General features: G+C 37.6%; 1 protein-coding gene across 1 annotated transcript in view; it reads right to left on the reverse strand.

Annotated features, from left to right (window-relative positions):
* Nucleotides 1-8,456: 8,456 nt before the first annotated feature.
* CA8 (carbonic anhydrase 8) overlaps nt 8,457-15,607 on the reverse strand; it is a 78,627-nt gene continuing 71,476 nt past the window's right edge. Inside the window, exon 9 of the mRNA XM_063169215.1 lies at nt 8,457-10,210. The gene's annotated coding sequence lies outside the window, so the exon portion shown is untranslated. The remainder of the gene's footprint in view (nt 10,211-15,607) is intronic.

Here is a 15,607-nt window from a genome sequence, read left to right on the forward strand (position 1 = left end):
GCTCTACTAATGTTGACCATTCACTGCAGGAATCTGCTTGAACATAATCATAAAGTAGAGAAAAAGCCTTGGAGTAAGGGGAGAGGGATAAAAAACAAATTACACCTGTGTAGTGCAGTCAAAAATAATCACTAATGGACATCCTTCTTACAATACAGATTTTGTGAAATGGTGGCAATACTCCTATCATTTATGATTTCCTGAAGAATGGACAACTATTTATAAATGAATGGCTCTGTAATAACTCTGTGACACCTTCATAAATCTCACCAATGTAGAGCAGTGTGTGACACATCTGATGAGAAATGTGTTTACTCCTTTTGGATTAAAAATAGAAAAACACAATAGAACAAGTTCATTGGCAGGTTCAGGTGGCCACTTAGTGTATAATAGAATCAGGAAATGAAAGTGCCCTGTGGCACAGAGAAAAACACCACTAGCACCCTTTTTTAGAGAACATGAGCAAGCATGTTACTGTGGCTTGAGTTGTTTGGGTTTGTTTTTTTTTATTTTCAGGATTTACATACCAGCAAATGTAACTCTTTACCATCACCTAAATATTTATTCACTTCTTCTGCTTGTTATTTCTTCATTAGCAAGGTTTTCCCTGCTGTGCAGTGGAATATGCGAGTAACTTTGCAAATGTCAGAAGCACTCAATTTGGATCAACTGGAGGAAGTGATAACAAGACTCATAATCAAGTGGAAGTACAATAGTGGCACATTTCAAGCTGCGAAATAATAGATCGATTCAGAAGGCTCTTCCTCATGGGATAATACCTCCATTTGTTCTTATTTTGAGATTTGTTTTTTATTTACTGTCTCAATGGAGCAATATCTTTTTCTTTTAGCATCTTATTTGGAGGCAGCAATTTAAATTACATTAGACCACTAATTGTTGTTTTATAAAACAAATGTTGTATTTCAATAAAGATAAACTTAAGCTAAGGTAGGGCTTAAAAGCTTTGGATTCAATCCTAACTTACACTTCTTACATGTCTGTGTTGTAGTGGTAGGGAGCTTTAACAGCACAGTGAAAATTATTATGCATCCTGCTTGACAAGGTCACTGCTGAAATTCATTCTTGCAGCAAGGCAAGTTCACAAAACCAAAATAAGCAGAGCTCTTATGAATATTGAGCTTTTAATTTTGAAAATGAACATTCTTTTTTCACCCCATAATATAATCTAAACAATTGTTGTGACTGCATAATTTAGTAAGAAATTCTAGAATATTTTTCTTTTGTTGGCTGAATTTCTGTATTTCTAGTTTGTGGCCACAATAAAATGTCATTAGATTAATTTCATTGATAATGCTTACTTTTCTCTATACATCTTTTTACAGTGCAATGACAGGTTAATATTAAAGTGTGTTTCCATTATTTTTGAAAGATATTACAGTAGAATATTGCCTCAAAGCTACAACTCAGAGGTCTTTCTCCATTTCCTGTTTGCTAATCAGTCTGTGGCTTCTGAGTCATTCTTTTATTTAAAACTGAAATGAATTAGGTGTATTCTATTGTTCTTTCTCAATGGGAAAAAAACCCCATGTACAAATTTTATTAAATATAATGGCTTTTTCCCAGTAAGCCATTTTACAGAACTCTGCAGCTTTCAGCATGATTATTCATGTGAGGAGAGTCTATAGATCAGGTCTCTCTTTGGCTGATGTATATTTTTAAGTCTTTTGACCAAAGAGATGCTTTAACATAATTTCCACTCAAAACCCTTCATTATGGGATAAATCAATGTCCTTGGCTTTAGGTGCCTGCTATATCCCACAAAGCTGAGTAGGTGCCCTGAGATCTGAGAAAGGGACAGGAATAGGATCCTTGGGCAGAAGTTTGGCACAGCAAGGTCAGGTTTACATTCAGAGCCACCCTTTAAGAGGAAGGAATTCCTTTTTCCTAGTCTGATAGCTGACTTATACACCTGACTTGTGGGGGAAAAAAATTATTTCAATACAGCGCTAAATAATGAACCCTTAGCTATGGTAAACTGGCAGTGTTTTCTTGAAGTCAGTGATGCCATGCTAATTTAAACAGATGAAGAGTTGGCCTTAAAAACTTCCCCTGCACACATAGGTTTGCATATGGATGAGCCATTAGAGTAAAGGATATTCATGGATGTCCTCTTATATGGGGTTATCAAGTTGAAGAAAAATGTTTTATTTGCCTGGAATTGGGCCATGTAGAGCAAAATATCTGCATACAGACAACTCAACAGATAAGTCTTAGGCATCAAACCATATCTCAATCTCTTCCCCTTTGCCATCCTGGACTGGGAACATTCCAAAACCAGACAGAGAGAGGACTTGGACCTTTTAATGTACTCCTGTCTCTATTGTCTGGTCCATGAGACCATTCTTTCACAGGCAGGATCCACATCCTAATCTGCACTGTGCTTCCATTGTTTTTTTCCTTGCCAGAGAAATCACTGAGACCAGTGATTTAGTAGGATTTGAAAAGGATCATGCATTTATACTGACAGTAAGTGTGCTTTAAATTCAGTTAAACAGGATTTGTTTTAAGTTAGGAAGGGATATAAACCTTACTGCTTCTGAGATGAGCAAATGTGTATCTGCTGGAGCTGGAAAAAGATGTTTTCTTCTGAACAGAGATGCTGTGCCCCTGCCATGTAGGCAGCTCTGTGCCCTCCTGCTGGTACTGGTACCTACTAAGAGCAATACCAAGAGCTCAGATGTTGCCTCAGAGGATGGCTAACAGGCAAACAGCACAGCACATCGGGTTTGGGCAGCACCCAGTGCGATTGAGAAGAGGCAAGAATACACGGACTGAACCTCTGTGCACAGCCTGCATAGCTGAAACCCTTCAGCATAGACAAATTTCAAGGAAAATTCCACATATCTGTTCCTGACTTGCAAGCAGTTCCTTCTGATTGTTTCCCTGACTCTACATACAGATTGTTATGTTAACATCAACCTGGATGTATGATCTTCAGCATGGATAGAGGATGAAAGGAATATTTCATGCTCAGAAAATTTATCTTCCAGATGTTTGTGATACAAAGATCTAGCTACCACATAAAAGATGACTAGAGGAAGAGAGAATAGATTGCAACTATTAATTTAAGGGGAAAAAATACATACAATACCTAAAAAAATAATGTTCACTCCTCCATCAAGCCCATTAACAGCCTCCTACAGAGATAAACCACTTTCCTCTAGGATTGCCATCTGAAGGATAGAAGAATACAGATCTTATTTTTTTATGCTTCCTGAGAAACTGAAGTGTTGAGAATACAATTTCCTTCAGACCAACATCCCATGAAAGAAGAAGAGGCAGCAAATGACCACTCTTCTCATCACATCTGGGAACTGAAGAATTATTTAATTTTTCTGTCCTAATCTCAGGAAACATAGAATATTCTATGATGTCATAGAAGAATGCCAATTTCCTGAGGAGAATGGTGAATTAAAATCAGATTTTGTAGTTCTACTCTGGGCTATTGTGACTGTTTTAGTACCTGTCATTTTTTTAAAAAATTACAAATAAAATTATTCAGACTCTATCTGTTGAAACAGAATATGTGCTTCTGCTGCCCATGACACCAGAAATGGAAGCATGGTCTAGAAATATTAAAAATTCCTAGACAACAATATTCTCACCACTTTGGTATAATAGAAAGTGAATTATTTTCAAGAAAAGCAGTCTGGTTGTACAGCCTTGCTTTTATCACTTTTTCTGTATGGTGTCATGGCATGGTCACACTCTGCTAAATATAGACCTTATATGAAGAGGAAAAGCAATCTTTCTGTTTTCACTGATCTGCAATAACCCATCCACCACTGAACTCTCTATTTCCTTTGAATGTGATGACATTATTATGCATGAATCTAGCACTGCTCTGGACAGGCTAAACCATAAAATGTGACTGTCCTGAAAATTGCCTTAGAATATGTTTATTTTCAATTAATATAAAAATGTTACACTGGAAGTGTCAGATGGGGATATATATAAAAAATTTCTAACAATCAGCGCTGATATAAAGCTCATTATTTAAATTACACACACATCACACATCACACATTTAAAAAAGCAGACTTTCAATGCAAGCTCTCAGTAGCTAGGAAATGTCAAAATTAAGATTGCCATTGTATGACTGTGTGCATATATTTTTATTATTGTCTTTTACTGTTGTCTTGAATTACAAAACAATTCCTTACATACCACCTACCTCATTCAATGTGCAAAATGGTCTTAAGAATAATTTAGTCAATATTCTGGGTTTGTTTTTCCGCTTCATTCTGCAACATCTGGCCATATCTGTTGCTAAAACATAGATTTAAAGACAGAAGAATACATTTTTCTTTTCAGTGACACTTACTATATCCACAACTGAGTGACACATAAATATTAATTAATTATTTTCACCATTCTTTTATAAGCTGAAGAGTGGCACAAACAATATGCAGTAGCCAGAGTGGTTAACACATATGTGAAAACAAATCTCTCCAGTGATTAGCAAGCAGAATTTGAGACACAGGAAAATCAGACCACTCACAGCACTCAACACCATACAGCAGCTTACATAATCTTATTGACTTTAGCTGAAATTGCAAGTTCATAGTACTTTATCAGATTTCCTGGTACTTCAGTAAAAATTTGTGATGAGATGTAAAACTCCAATCTGATGCGACTTCCTAATGTTTTATGGCTGTATGTCCTCTTGGTTGGGAGTTTGAATTCCACCAAACTGACTGGAGTTAAGTCCCTCTTTAAGAAGAGATCCCAAGGAGAGAGCAGAGTATGGAAAACATGTCTCCAGCTAACACCCATAGGTTGGCTATAATTACAGTGCTGGTGGTGTGCAGTTCAAAGGCAGGGGTATCTGCCTGCAAGACATCCTTGGCACACAAGCTAAGGCATGGTAGAAAAGGGTTCTGCAGGCTGTATTCAAGGCATTTTGACTTCATTTGATTTACAATTTCCTTGAAGTTCCCTGTGACAGTCACCAGGCAACTGCAACTGGTGGAAATATGTTCTGTCAGGGCCACCGGGAATGGGAGAGTGTTGCAGGAGATGCAAAGGGCAAAACAATAATAAGATATAGTAATAAATACTTATGTCACAATACATATTCAAAAAGGAATTTTCAATAAGAGTTGCACAGAGAACTTCAGTTTTCCAGTTTTCTCATTTCTGACTGTTGAGTGTAAGTGTAGGCAGAAGGGTGGCATTGAAGGTGAGCCCAGACTCACTCTCCTTTGTGCAGTGAGGGAGCCAGCCTCCAGCAAGACCCAACTGACTTATTCTAGAGGTTAGAGCTCATCATGTGTGGTGGCCAGCAGTGGATCTACCCTGCCTGAATTTCTGAGGTCCCCTTCTAAACTTATTTTAAAAACCATACATTTTATGCATGAGAAGTGCACCTTTTGTGTCTTTCAAAGTCCACTCTGGCAATTTCATTTGGTATTACTTGCACTGTCAGTTGTTTGCTATTGATCATCTCCATTCTACAAACATCACTTGTGCTGTAACCTATTTTTTCCAAATTATTTTTATTTCTATTTTTATTTTTATTTGCTTTCTATCTTTGCGAAAGACAATACACATCTCTGCTTATTTTTGTTGTCTATGTCTGGATCTTTGGTAATATTATACCTTTTTCTTTTTCTCAGGCATTTCTAGAACCCCAGTATCCTTGAATTTATAATAATGAAATCTCGAAATATTAATAGCTATGTAATATACACTGGGACAAGATTATGTATTCTGTTATGCTCCTAATTATTTTCCTAATTATTCTTCAGATTCTAGTTGTATTTATAGACACTGCTGAATTCTAAGCTGTAGTTTTGAAGAACACTTTGCAGCTACAAAATCTCTTTCTGGAATGGTAGTAATTACACTGATGGCCATCCTTTACGAATACTTGTGGGTTATTTCTTTTCCTAGGCTTTAAATTCCACTTCTTAACATATGATTTCATCCAACTGTTTATCATCTACTTGTAAGTTTGAGCTCCTTGACAACTCCTCACAATCAGCTTTAGATTATCCCAAATAATTCTAGATCATTTTCAGATATTTCTCTCCTTATCATTCAAGCAATACCCATTTATGAATATGTCGAATGGCACATTTTTCACATGTAGAATTTGTTTCAGCTCCTTTCTTTCTGAAAACCAGCTACCCACTCCTACCATCTGTTTCTTATACTTTCACCTGAACCATATGCTCAGTGGCTCCTCTGAAGATGACTGATACATGAGTCATGACTTCTCCTTGCAAAGGCTAGGTTGGCTTTTTCCTAGTATATCATGTTTTTCTCTTTTATTACTCAGTCTGCGAAATGGAATATTCCTACAGATTTGCTCTTACATAAATATAATTTAGTGATTTTTAGTTGTCTGAGTTAATCTAGAAAATCTTTTAAAATTTTGGTGAGGTATTTGCCACTTTCCATTCTTCAGGTAACACAAGTCATTTTAATGACAGACCATTATTCACAGAAAATAGTATAGTAGTTGTTTATTTCTGTTGCTTAAGAATTCCTGATGAAAGCAGTCCTGTGAGCTCATGTTCTGGTAAAGTGTAGCTCTGGAGAAGGAATTTCTCTGGCCTCTTCTGCAACAAATGTTGACACAAGGAATTAATTTTGAAGGTATTTTCTCCAATAGCCTCACCTTAGTGAATGTCCTTTTTATAATCTGATTAACTGTTGGACCTACATATTTTACTGAAGACATTTTCTTCACAATTTAGGAGGAAAAATTGTTTTAATATTTTTATCCTATTAGCTTTTCTCATGTGTGTTTTTACATGTGACCTCTTGAGTGTTTTTAAAAGAAGAAAATGGAAGAAATTCTTTCCTGTGACAACAAATAAGAGAGGTGGAGAAGAACTTTGGAGGCTTTATCAGAGAACAGATAGCAGCAAAGTAGTTCTTGCAGGTCAGCTGCAGAACCCTGAGATAACAGTTTGCCATTACTTTGTCCTTTTTACCAGGAGCAGAACAATAGTGAGACTCAGGACACTTTGTTCACCCAGCCATGTGCAAATTGAGCAAAGCCTTTTTTTTCTCATTGCTCCTTTCTCTGACCTCTTCTCTGCCTTGACCTTGATCCTTATATCAGCTCATTTGAAAGGTTTTGGTTGGCTTTTTCCAAGAGTTGCAACCTGAAGTCAACATCAAATCTATAAAATATCAGCCCAAGCAAGTTGGCAAATTTACAAGTCAGTGAAAACACACCTTTATAATTGAAAGCATGAAAGTGGCATAAGAGACAACATGACCTGTTCTGCCTAAAATAGCTACTGCTAAAGAAAATCACTTTCAGCTATGTGCTTTCAGGAGCACGGATAAGGGAGAGCCACTGGGTGTCAATGGTACTATGGCTTCTAAGCTGTAAATGAAACAAAATATAAATTATTTCATACAAACAAAAACCCATGACAAAATTCAACATCCTCACACCAGTACTCCACAAGCATTTTCTGGAAAAGTTGTTATTAAAGGCTTATATAACTAACTTTCTGCTCCTCTGTCTCCCTCTCACAGAGATTTACAGGAGCTTCACACTGGAAATCACTCCCCAGCAACTTATTCATACAAATGCTGCACTGTGTGCTACAAACCCTTGCCATGGATATTTGGGAAAGGACTGGTGCTTTCAGAGACCAAACTTTCAGGGAGGTCTTCTGCAAAACCGTGAAGCTAATCTGAACCTTACACTTAGTTCAGGTTTCATTCTCTGACCTTGCACCACAGATCCTATGAATAAAACATTGTCCTTTCAGTGCAGTCTCAATCACTGGACATTTTCTGGGTCCGTGGATTTGTACAATGAGATATCTACTCCAATCTGTGTACATAATGCTCCAATGCCTGCCAGGAATGGCTGCAATATTGACGCCTTTCAATGTAGATCACATCATTCACAGAGCAGAGTTCAATAAAATGATACTGTAGTTAACAAGTTTTATAACACAAAGTTACTTTAAAACATGGAACTAATCAGGAGGAAGCCTGTTTATGCATGTCACAGTTACATTGAATTGTCAATAAATAAACAAAGATTTGCTTCACCTATTGTCATGTAGATCAAGTGAGTCATTAATCTAAACTAATGAAGCTTAAGATATTTGACAGGCAGTTTTTATGGAGCTCTTTCTTAATGATATGTTTGCTTTTCTTTATAACACCGAGAGACCATTATCTAGAAAGCAGCACATTATATCCCAAAAGCCTTGAATCCACTACTTCTCTCTTTATCCCTTGCTCACATTGTGTAGCATTTACACTTACATTTTCACAGAGCTCTCCTGGATGAATAGCATTACTTGGAAATGAATAAAAAATCCAGATAAGAAATTCAACAGGAAAATAATGTGTCCATTGCTTGATCTTTAGTCAGTTATGTCATTAGATAGCTAGTGAGTTAAGGATTTTTGAACTGTCCTGAAAGACAAAAGATGAAGGCTAAATTCAAACAGTTTCACAATGCATATTCTTTTGAAATTTACTTTTGTTATGAGGTAGCACAGAATAAACCCATTAAGAACATTTCAGAGAAAGTAAGTCATATACCTTCTTGTAAATTTCCAGAATTAAGGTTACTAGATTATCTTCCTGGATTCGCAAGTTTGATGTTACAAAACAAAAAATTAATCTGGCTCCCATTTTCATATTAAAATGGTAAGAAATAATGCAGGAAAGATAACTATTAGCAAATAAGCTCCATTTCCTCTTGTACAAGCCGCTCACGCACAAACACCTAAAGCCAGTTTAGATGCCACAGCGTACGAGACACACATCCAGGACCAGCAGCTGTGACACTGCTCTAAAGACAGACCTGTAGTGGCACAGTGTCTGGAAACCAGATTATATCTCCTAGAGCATCTCAGGTGGTACTGGATACTGCTGGTTTGACTCCTGGATCAAGCACAGGATGCTTTCTTCATTCCTGTGCTTGAGTGAGGGTTCTTCCAGAGGTTGATACTAAATTTTGTCTGGAAAGAAACAAAATCTTCCTCAAAAAATTTCATTTTTCACTTGGTAACCTGTATCATAAATTACTTCATTGTTTAAAAAGTACTGCTGTATTTCTGCTTTAAGTTAACTCCTAGTCACTATATTTTGTGGAGTTTTGCCTCAGTAAATACCTTTTCTCTTCCCCTGAAAGTACTGAAATGCTTGAATGTTTAGTACTCACATGACTCTGGGATCACTTAATGTCATTTCATTCAAAATAAAATCCTGTCTGGTTTTGGAGAAAATATTCTTTTCACAAAAAATTTGTTTGGATTGATGTAATAAGTTCCATTGATCCAGGTTGAACTAAAGTGATGTGACCATTTGCGGAATACATATGTGTTAATCTATATATCCCATTTTTTTCTGGTAAGCTCTTGTCTAGTTTTAACCTTTAATTCAGTTTTGAGTGTTCATTTTAGAGCAAGAACTTGACACCTTCTGACTCATTCACTGTTCCGGGTGAGCTCTGATGTAACTGTGCTCTGCTGATGGTTGCTAACTTTGAAGAGTTCTGTGCTCAGAAGACAAGAGAAAACTGAAGTATGAAATTTCTTGCTGAAATTTTATCAGAACATTAAAATTTTTTTTAAAAAAATTAAAAATTAAAAACCACCAAAACAAACAAACAAAAAAGTACAGTGTAAAACTCCCAAATGGAAACTTTCCAAGTCCATGGAAACCAATAAACTGCCACACACAATCTGATAATACCAAAAAGACTGAGACATGAAATGGCCATTGTAACTCAGATCGAAACCAAAATTTCTGTGGGTGACAAAATCCTGCATTAATGACAGTGTTCAGGAGTTTGATGGCTTTCTATCTGTGTAACTTTCCTGTTCTTCTTCTGCTGCATACTCTGTGTGTGCGGACATCTGTATAAGAAGTTACCCAGCAGAGATTAACTCTTTACTTTGTTGACATAATCAAGGCTACCAGAAAAAATTGATTTCTACAGTCAAGTGAATGGGGGATGTAAAGGCAGGAGAGAAGCTCATCATCTGGTTAATACCTGGGCTAATTCTTTTCTATATCTATGGAGGTGGACAATGATCTTCTAAAATTACTCCAAATAGCATCAGACATGGCATTAAAAGACACAGATTTTTAAAGAGTCATTCCACAGGCCAAGAAGACTTAGATGATCATGGACTCAATGTTTAGAGATGATCACAGGAGGCTCTTGTTCCCAGAGATGTCAGAAGGAAACAGCCTAAGTGAAACAAAACCAGAGAAAACTTAAGTGAAAAAAAAAAACTAAAATAAGATGTTTCACTGCTAGCTTTCAAATGAAGAATACCTAATGAGCTCATGTGGTTTTGGACCTTCCAGGAGAGCACAGCTAAAAAGAAATCAGTTCAGAATCTGCCTCTTTAATGACTGTGTAATTACACCTCTGAACAATTGCTTATGGTACCAAACTATTGCCCTGATATCAGTGGCACTCCGATTTAAGACACCAATATGTGGCTTCTTAAGAGGCCAAAAGCTGGAAGGAAATATTTTGTATATTACCTGAAGCAAAGTTTCAAAGAGACCAGCACAGAATTTTTTCCATCAGAATAATTTTCTGATGGATCATGCAGTTTTTGTAAATTAATATGTTTCATGGGGCTGTTTCAATTAGATTTTATGTCTTCCAACCCCATTGAGAATCATTGCAGATTGCTTTGCCCAGATTAAAACATTTCACTGAACTAAGTAACCTAAAACATCTTATTTGAAAACTTCTTGACATTGGCCCGATTTCTTTGTTACATTAAGAGTTTCTCGTGTCTGAGAACTGGCCTCTGCAGAACTACTTTTTTCCAAAAGCCAGTACAACAAAGCTGACAACAATGGGCAGAGGCCCAGTCACATAATGCTGAGGGCATCACACAAAAATCTAGCACCTCTGCAAACTCGAGACTGTGCTCAGCTTGAAACTTTGACCATGGATGACTTTCAAGGACTTAGGTCACTGTGTGACAAAGTGTGAAGTATTCAGTTATCACCAAGTATGGGTGAATCCCATCGTGTCCATTTGCACACACATCACACAGGTGTGTCAGGATGGATACGTGTGTAGGGCTGTTGAGGCTTTAGCACCATAACAGCACTTTTGTAGCAGCCCCTTTCAGCCTGACACAAATATGATGGTAGTCAAACACAGAGTATCACAGATTTTCAGGCCTGAAGCAAGAACTCAAAAGAGGCTGCTTTACACACTGAAAATATGTTATTAGAGGAATTAGATTATATTAGATGATATCCAAGTATTGTTGTTCAGTACTAACTATTCACGAAATATCACTTCCCAGATGCTAAGCCTATACATTTACCCCTGGTAGGAAAACAGCCATTATAAATACTCCCTGCCCTTCAAATTATCCTCTAAAATATTTTAAATTTCTCTTCCTGTTTTGGAACATAGAGAATTCTTTACACTGGATCCTTAGCTCCTCTGAAAAGAAACAAAATATTATTTATCAATTGTCTTTTGCCAAGTAGAGAATCTACTTCAGAACTGCTATAGGACTAATTCAAAATAACTGAGATTTTCATTTAGTATAAGCCATCTGAACACACCATCCTAAAACGGTTCTGTGAATCTCTATAGCCAATCTGGCTGAGATTTGTTCTCATTTGTAAATACTTGCCACTGATGTCATGCAAAATGTCGTCAAATCCCCTTATGTATAAAGTATAAATATTGGTAGATGTTCATTATGTTATCTAAATAGGTACTAAAGAAAACAAATTCTGGATAGAAAGTCTTGGGTTGTTTCAAACCTTCTATAACTTTACAATAAGAGGGTTTCTTTATTTTCTGTGATTAAAAAAGAATCTGTTGGGTTTACTATATAGCCATTTACATTCTGGCTTAGGATTTTCAAGAAGAATAAAAGTCTGTTTCCATTAGCGCTAAAAGCATAGAGAGACTTTCACCCTAGAAATGTCAGGCACCATTACTTTCTGTAGAGTCTGAAAGCTTTGCATCTGTTGTTGTCAGAAATGGGCAACATGTCTATCCAGAGAGGAGCAATGAAGCCCGTGAAAAGAATTTGTAGAAAGCCAGGCAACATTTTATAGATGGCAAGTATCAGCAGTGCCAAGAAATGTACCAAATTTTCCTTCCTTAATGAAGAAACACATTATTAAAGAAGTTATTTGAATTATTTGTTTTGCAGGAAGGAAAAGTAAATGCTTTATATGGTTGAGGCAATGTGATTTCCAAAGTTTGCAGCACACTTCAGATACAATAGGTGAACACAATATTGGAATGTGGTACTGCACTTCAAGAAGCACTTCAGATAACCAGCGTTGACTTGAGATAATCCTTTTTGTTATTGCTGTGTACTCCAAAAAGCAAATTTTTTCAGATGTCATTATCTGAAGATATTAGGCTTAAGAAGCAGATGTTGTACTTAAATGCTCATGAGAAAGTACCAAATGAAAATCCCAGAATTATTGGAATGCTAAATTAACCATACATGATTTTTTTAATATTTACACAATTCTCATTCATGTAACAGACTTACTTTTACTTGGATAGAGATATTAATGTATCTAAGGCTTTGTAAGAGCAGTCTACGTGCATTTTCTCAATAGACAGATGCTGCACATGAATGAAGTTTTATAGACCCCATGTCTTATAATAAACCAACATGGACTCACCATGTAAAAAATTAAATGGTCCAGCAACATACACCCTTAGATCTGTCGTGATATTCAAGCAGTTTTTAAAACACAGTATGTATCAATATAGTAACATTTTCATTCTCTTTTTTTGGGGCTTAAAAAAATCCCAGATGTAAATGGGAGAGCTTTTATGTTTTCACAGTTGTTGTTGTTATTATTTTTATTATTATTACTACTATTAAATTATTTTTTTAGCAGATAAAAATGACAGTGATTTTAGATATAAAACCGTATCTGTTCCAAGTACATCTGATGACAGGAATTGCCTTCATGGCCATGAGTCATATAAAAATAATTTTTTTTCAAAACTGTGAAATTTATTCTCTTTAACTGAATTACACATACTTCATTTTAAATATAGACTTTACTTGGAAAATTCTTGTAACACAACCCTGACTACCCACTCAATAGCTTTTATTAGTTTTGGGTTTAAAATGAACATAGTGAAATGAAATTTGGAAATTAGTAAAATGAAAGGGTAATGCTGAAAGACAAGACTCCCCTGAGAGTTCAAATAAAGATTTTTTTTTTTTTTAGTCATTAGAGTATGACATAAGGCACAAGACCACAACACTGGTAATCCAGTGTGAAGGACTCTGGATTGTGCCAGGAACATTCCTTGACAATGGCATGAATTCGTAGCGTCTCACTTTACAGCCTGTAGGGGAAAGAGAATCTGAATATAGAATCATTGAATTATATAGGTTGCAAAAGTCTTTCAAGATCATGAAGTGGACTAGCTTCAGCACCTCAGTGTCTCTCTAGAGGAGACCAAAACTGAACACGGCCTCATCACCTCCATCCCTGTCGTGGTCCTGCTGGCCAGGCTATTTCTGACACAGGCCAGGAAGCCAGTGGCCTCCTGAGTCCCCTGGGCACAAACTGGTTCAACTGGCTGCTGACCTGCACCTCCAGGTCCTTTTCCACTGGGCTGCTTTCCAACCACTCTGCCTCAGCCTGTAGCACCTGGCCTTTCTGAGCCTCATGCAGTTGGCCTTGGCCGTCTATCCAGCCTCTCCAGATCCCTCTGCAGAGCCTTCCTGTACTCCAGAAGTTCAACACTCCCACCTCAGCTGGTGCTGCCTGCAAAATGACTGCTGCCTGACAAAATACACTCAATCCCCTTCTCCAAATCATTAGTAAAAACATCTAACAGGACTGGCCCAGCACTGAGCCCTGGGGAGCTCCGCTTGTGACCAGCTGGATTCAATTCCATTCACCATCACTCTCTGGGCCTGAGTTTTACCATCCAGCCAGATTTTTACCCAGTGGAGGGAACACCCATCCAAGCCATGGGCAGCCGGTTTCTCCTGGAAAATTCTGTGGGAGTCAGTGCAAAGGCTTTGCAAAAGTCCAGATGGACAACAGCCAGCCTTTCCCCTATCCACCTGATGGGTCACACTCTCATAGAAGGTTGGTCAAACAGGATCTGACTTTCCTAAACCATGTTTTTTGGGCCTGATCCCCTGGTTGTTCTGCACTTTTTGTGGAATTGTCCTCAAGATAATCTGTTCACTCCTTCCTGACCTTATCAAGCACAAAGGTCAGGCTGACAGGCTGACAGGCTGTAGTGCCCCAGCTACTCCTTCTGCACTTCTTGTAGGTGGGTGTCACCTCCTGCCACCTGGGACCTCCCTGATTAACCAGGACTGCTGGCAAAGGATGGAAAGTGGCTCAGTGAGCCACCAGCTCCCTCAGTACCCTTGGGTGAATACCATCCATTCTGATGCAGCCTTGTGGGTATCTTAAGTGTTGTAGCAGGTCATTGACCATTTCCCCTTGGATTACAAGGTCTTCATCCTGCTCCCCATACCTATCTTTCAGCTCAGGGAGCCAGGCAACCAGAGAAAAACTGGTCTTATTTACTGGTCTTATTGCTGGTATTATTAAAGACTGAGGCAAAGAAACCATTAAGTATCTCAGTGTTTGTCTTATCCTTTGTCATCATATCCCCCCCTCCACATCCAAAAAAGAATGGAAATTCTCTTCAGCCCTCCCCTTGTTGTGGATGTATTTATAGAAACATTTTTTAGCGTCTTTTGCAGCACTATACAGATTAAATTCTAGCTGGGCTTTGGACCTTCTAATGTACTCCTTGCATAACTTCACAACCTGAGTTGCCTGGCCCTGCTTCCTAATACCATAAACTCTCCTTTTTACTCTGAATTTTAGACAAATCTGTTCAGCCAGGATTTCTTCTTCCCTACCAGCTTGTCTTTTGGCACATGGGGACCACAGGTTCCTTCACCTTCAGTATTTCCTTCTTGGAAAATGTCCAGCCTTTCTAGACTTCTTTGTCCTTTCATGACTGCCTCCCAAGAAACTCCCTTAATTAGTCTCCTAAACAGTCCAAACTCTGAAAATCCAAGGTTCTGGTGACTCCTCTTCTTACTTCTCCCAGAAGTAAAAAAAACTATAATTTCATGACCACTGTGCACCTGATGGCATCCAACAATCACATCACCTAACAGTGCTTCTCTGTTCACAAAAAGCAGGACCAGTGAGCAGCTCTCCTAGCTGGATGCCTTTATAGCTGTTTTCTCTTCCATACACTCCAGGAACCTTCTGGACTCTTTTCTCTCTTCAGTACTGCATTTCAGCAGACATCCAGTAAGTTGAATATGCAGAGACTCCTACCTACACAATAAAAGCTGCATCTACTTCACAAGGCCTGGATTTTACTCATTGTGTCTAAAACCAGTAGTAAAAGCTATTCAGAGCCTTGGTTAAGCATTGCTAAAAATTATGAAACCTCTCAGTAGGGTCATTTAAGAAAAAAGCATGTCACAAATTCACAAGTGCATTCTGTGTTGAATGCATTATGGTAATTGAACTATCATCATAGTGTTGTCAGTATGCATCTGTCTCTAATTGAATTTAATTTCATTGAAATTTTAGCCATAAACAGTATGTGGAAAGTCTTTCTTGA

This window comes from Melospiza melodia, chromosome 1 (assembly GCF_035770615.1).
Source record: "Melospiza melodia melodia isolate bMelMel2 chromosome 1, bMelMel2.pri, whole genome shotgun sequence".
In the NCBI taxonomy this organism is placed as follows: domain Eukaryota; kingdom Metazoa; phylum Chordata; class Aves; order Passeriformes; family Passerellidae; genus Melospiza; species Melospiza melodia.